Source organism: Neovison vison, chromosome 2 (assembly GCF_020171115.1).
Source record: "Neovison vison isolate M4711 chromosome 2, ASM_NN_V1, whole genome shotgun sequence".
Taxonomy (NCBI): Eukaryota; Metazoa; Chordata; class Mammalia; order Carnivora; family Mustelidae; genus Neogale; species Neogale vison.
This window is the reverse complement of record NC_058092.1, coordinates 78292768-78298332: the sequence shown is the minus strand read 5'-3', so window position 1 is coordinate 78298332 and position 5565 is coordinate 78292768. Positions and strand designations below refer to the sequence as shown.

At 44.8% G+C, this 5565-nt stretch overlaps 1 protein-coding gene across 2 annotated transcripts in view; it reads left to right on the top strand.

The window, feature by feature from the left end:
• TGFBR3 (transforming growth factor beta receptor 3) overlaps positions 1 to 5565 on the top strand; it is a 200053-nt gene that overhangs the window by 73920 nt on the left and 120568 nt on the right. The gene's annotated exons all lie outside the window — the stretch shown is intronic.

The window sequence follows — 5565 nt, the reverse complement described above, 5'->3', positions numbered from 1 at the left end:
CGTGAAAGGAGCGACAGCACACCAGTCGTTCATAGATTTCTCTAAAAACTGTCAGCTTTGTTTTCCTCTTAACAGAAATAGTTGAGCAGTGAGCTACCTAGCTTGAAGAGGAGGGAATATGGTTTATTACTGTAATTGAGTTGATGCTTGATAATTTGGCATTCATGCAAAATATGTCCTTCATGCCTTTTAACAACCAATTGCTGAGTGCCCAGATTATATATAAAATCCTTTAAGTAAATATATTTTATTTAGTTTGTGGCCCAGTTTGTACACATGGCTGTAATTAGTAATATTTTACATGGCCAAAACAAAAGTTGGTAGATTTTTATTTTTAATTTCTTATCTCCTGTATGTAATCAGGACCAGTGGTTACAGGCCTTGATTCAGCTCCCAGCATTTGTGGTTTTCTCCTTCCATCCTTCCTGACCCTACCCCTCCCCCACTTACAGCTGCTTGTCTTGCACTTACCCAGATCCCGAACCCCCCAGTCTTAACTGGGGGCTCACCGGTCCCAGAGAATGCTCACAGTAGCATGTTGTACCTCTCCAGTGTTTTGCCCATCTTTACCTCTCTTTCCTCCCATATTTTTCTTTCTCATCAGATAATCAGTGTGCTAGAGGGAAAAAAAAGAAAATCAGGTTAGGGACGTTCAGGTTTAAGTTGAGGTCTGTTTGACGAAGAGGTTTGGTTTAGTGACATCCTCTCTCAGGGTTAATGAGGGGCAACGTTCCAGTGCTGCAGGTCTTGCTTTGCCGGAAAATACTGCATTGGTAGGAATCAAATTACAGTTTTTATTGGTTACATGCCTACGTTGTGTTTAATATTTTGAATTCAGATCAATGAAATATATTTCTTTTAATAAAGAAGTAGACTTTGTTTTAATGATTTTATTTATCTCAGACTCACACAAGAGAAAACATTCCATTTTCTTCCATCATTCCAGTCTTCTAATTCGTTCTTGGTCTCAGTGCTGAGCCATTTGTTACAGGAATAACATCCATAATTTGTATCCATTCATTTGGATCTCCCTGTAATTGAATACTGAAGGGGAGCCAGTGTCCCCTGTATTCCTGGCTTTTCCTTTAGATCTTGTCAGAATAGGAACATCTTTTCATCTTCTAGATTAAAAATAAACAAGAAGAAAGTCAGCCAAAATGATACCAGATTACTCTCTGGATTTTGGAAATTCCCTGGAGGCAGAAACATGGACTCTTCTATCGTTTGGGAATTGTACTTAAAGAATTTGCTCAGAGAACAGGAATTTTTACTCTAATACTGCACATACTTTTATTCTAAATCTTTCCACTGCGATTCCTAGAAGTATTTTTTGGGGAGTAGTGGCTAGGGAGTAGTAGAAGAACATCTTATCTTAGATATTTTATTAATCATTTAAAAACTCATAAAGAAAACATTTTTTTCAATGGAGACAATTTTTTCATTCATTTATTTCTCTTCCCCTCAAAGGACTTTACGTATCTCATAGTACTTGAAATTTGTAAAGCATTGGTATATATGGTGTCTCCTTGATCTGTGAGCCTCTCATGAAATAAGAGAGAAGAAGATTATGGGAAGCTAAAGAACAAAGTTAAGCAGCTAGTAAGTGGCAGATCTGGATGTAAAATGGTGGCTCTCCTATTTCCTGGAGCTCACTAGTGCTCCTCCTGTTACCACTGTGTGTCTAATATAGGAACTCTTCTCTTGCTGTGCCTAGTGGTAACTTCTAGAACATACTTCCTCTACTACCTGTTCTCTTCAGATGATAAAAGACAGGAGAAAACCCACTTCCTCCGAGAGCCGTATGAGTCCTCTCTGAGACTCTTGGTTGCGTAGTGGTATCTTGCTTAGATGGAAGAGTACGTGCCCTTTATAACCTGGCACTTCCCAACACTGAGAATTTAAATTCTTAAGGATACCCTGCCCATTGTTTCTTTTTGAACTTTTAAAAACACACTTGAACACAGGAAATTCTTCAGTATGGTTGTACCATGATTTGAACACAACAGTATACAAATATGCATTGGCTTTTGGCCCAACAATGGCGCTTGACGTCTTGGAAGATGGTTTGTTCCTCAGGAGGAGGGTCTGGATTTAGGTATTCACTTGGAGGATGAAACTATGGTAAGAGATGTGTAAGGAGTTGTGCTGTAGAAAAATGTGGCTTTTTTTTTTTTTCCCTGATAAATATGCATTTCAGGTTATAGAATACTAGAAACTCTTCTGCTTGTCTCTTTCCTACTTAGGATAAGCTTTAGCCTTAAGCCAAGTTTTATTGAAAAATCTAGGTGGGACTTTGGTAGAAAGGCCCCCTTTGGATTTTAATGGTGGTACATTCCACAGTTCCATCCCCAAGGGGCTGTAGCTCCAAAGTGGTGTAATTTGAGATGGTATAAACACCAGCATATGTTGTGTTGCTGCAGGCACTATTGAGCTCTGGCCTTCCAGGTGTTTTTTTCCTGGAGCTTTGCTTTTGCATCATATCCTGGTGCTTGTCTCATTCCCTTGCATGTAGCTCACTTAGAGCCAGGCTGTACTATTGGCTGACAAGTCATCGTGGGTGCGCTTTCCTACAGATTCTTGCATCCAGTGGGGGTAGAAAGAATTTCCAGCTTAGGGGCAGAATAGATCCTGCAGTGCCCAGGCGTACAGTCTGTGGGAGTTTGTCCCTCTTCACAGCTGACAGCATTGCAGAATTCCCTGTGGGACAATAACAGAAACCCTTATTAGCCAATGGTGTTGTTGGAATAAAATCTCCCCACTGCAGTGTCTTGGTCGCAGGCTATAATGTTACCCCTTGATTCCCTCTGCATCTTTACCACTTTTATTGCTGCTGAACACATACTCCTCATGAGTACCCTGGGTGATATGGGAAGTCTGTGTGCTGGAAATTATGTGCAATAGGTACCAGATGTTTGTGTCAACATGGTGTGCCTTCATATTTAAAATACTTAAGGATCACATTTATTAAATGTGAAAATTAGTTATTGTTCCTTCCCCCAAACAATCACTCCCCCACCCCCAAGGTTTTACTCCTTGCGTGAGGTGTGATATTAATTTCTTTGGGGACAGATTAAGTTTAAAGTGTGTGCAGCAAAGGCATCTGTTCCCAGATGCTTCGTCTGCATTCTATCAGGCCTTAGGGCTGGCCCGCAGCCAGTGTGGATGTGGGGGTTCTGTAACTGAGATTGGAATGCTGTGTTGGAGCTAAAGGACATAATGAAAGGGTGAGTCCATTTGCATTTTTTTCTTTAAGTGGAACTGGGAATTTGGACATTGATGTGATAGCCAGATCTTAGGAACATTTCCCTTGTGTGCAGATAAGCAAACATGAGTGAAAAAGAGGAAGACAACATTTGGTAAAATGCAAAATGAACTTGTGCTTTCTCATTGAGTTTATGATGCCTTTGAAGTCGACCAAAAGTTGCAAGTGTGGACCAAGCAGTTATTTGATCAAATATGAGTAAATGTGTTTGTTTGACCTGTAAGTCCGTTTGTTCATGAAGCCCTGAGGTGAAGGCCAGGAAAAGGCAGGGTGGACGCAGGCGGTGACTTACACCTGTGAGACCAGGTTCGAATCCCGCCCTGCCCCTCCTGGTGGTGACCTGTGGCAAGTTACTTAGCCTGTATCAGCTAACGGTTTCCACCACTCTGAAATGGGGTTTTTAACACTGTCTTTACAGCGGTATTACGAGGATTAGAAACAACATGTGCACAGTATATGGCCCAGAGAAGGGTTATGATAACCGTACTTGTGAAGAATTAAACCCTGGCTTCTCCCAGGAGGCGAAGGCCTAGGCTGTCATCGGATGCCCCACAGTGTTGCCCCAGGTGGCCCAGCTGCCGAACAGAGGGCCCTGCTTTGTGAAGGAGGCCACTTGGTCTGGGCCACCTAGAGAGTTTCTTACCACAGGGTTGACTTGAATCTGTGCTGTCTTCAGGTCCATGCTTTTAGTCAGCAGAAGTAGTGTCTTGTGGGCAAATAGGGGTCATGGGTCGGTCCTGGTGGCTGAGGAAGGTCTACTTAAAAAGTAGACCTCTACTTCCTCTACTGAGGAAGGTCTACGGAAAATCAGAGTCTGGCTTCAGGGTAGGAAAGAGGACACATGAACGAAAACATGGCAGGATTTGGGGGAATTGCTTGTGCGGCCAGCAGAGAAGGATAAACTAAGCTCATGCTTTCAGACCAAGGGAACGTTGGACTTCTTTGGGAATTACCCCCAAACAGTGCTGGATGGGGCATATACTAGATGCTTAGAATAAACAGAAATACCCAGCTAGGGAGGCAGCCTTGCAGAATGTCTCTGGAGGTGAACAGTGAGTGTGTTACTATCAAGAAACACTGTGTCAGGATAGCTGCCCCGCTCTGGGGCTGCACCATTTTACTTAGAGTGGAAATAGTATCTGGTCTCTCCATGTTAGAGTTTCTGTGAGGCTTCAGATAAAGTATCTGTAAAATGCCCCCCCCCCCTTTTTAAATGCCTCTTAATGGTAAAGAATGGTGCAAGGTGACCAGGAGTGCATATTTATGGCATTGTTGCCTTCCGGTCCGGTGTTTGTGCCCAGTTGATCCTTCCTGTGGTCTTGTAGCTTTTGCTGTGCTGATCATCACAGAGCATGACGCTCCCTTGCCTCCTGACTGTGGGGAAGGGATTGCTCAGGGAAGGAAGGGCTGCGGGTTTGCAGTAGTGGCCACAAGAGAGAACTCCCAGCTTTCTGAGGCTGTCAGGGAGAGCATACACCAGCAGCCCCAGCGCTCACAGTTCACCACAGAAGTGAGCAGATGAGTCAGACCGGGTTTTGGAACATGTTTTCCAAGCCTTTGCGGCAAGGAGGCGCAGCGTCTGGGCTCCGGGGTGGCCGCCTAGCTGGCTTAGACTCGTATGGTAGGGCCTGGAGGTGGCTCCCAGGCTTCCTGGTGGAAGCTCTGCTCCCTGGATGTGGCTCTGGGCTTGTGTGAGGTGAGCAGCCTGCAGTAGAAGGACTGGAGGCATGCGGCGGGTGCCTGGAGGCCGGTGCAGAGAGGCAGGCTGTGGCTTCAGGAGGGGATCAGCAAGTCCTGGGGCTGACCCACAGGTGACAGGAGGCTGGGGGCTTGCTGCTGGCCAGGGAAGTGTTGTGCCACCTGGAGAGAAGGACCTTAACCAGCAGAGTGTTTGGGATGGGAGGTGAGGACGAAAACAAGTTTGTGGTTCCTGCCTGCTGTGACATTTGGGCGTGGGAAAGCCCCAGCTGGAACTTGATTTTTAGCAACCGGTAATGCCACCTCCCTCATCTCATGGTTGATCCCCCCACCCGCCTTTGATACAAGATGGAAGTTTTAGCTACTGGTGAAGAGTGAAAGGGACAACTCTGAGATAGAATCTCCTATTTGTATGAAATCCTTTGCCCATTGGAGCATCTCATGGTTTTTCCCCTTTCCTCTCGCTCCCCCGTCCCTCGTTAATATTTGAGTGTATTTGGGTGCTCGACATTATGCCCTACCCAGGACGTCTGTATTCCAACCAACGGGAAGGAGGTAAGGGCAGAAGAACACAGTTCCTTCCCTTCATAAGAAACCTCCTAGAA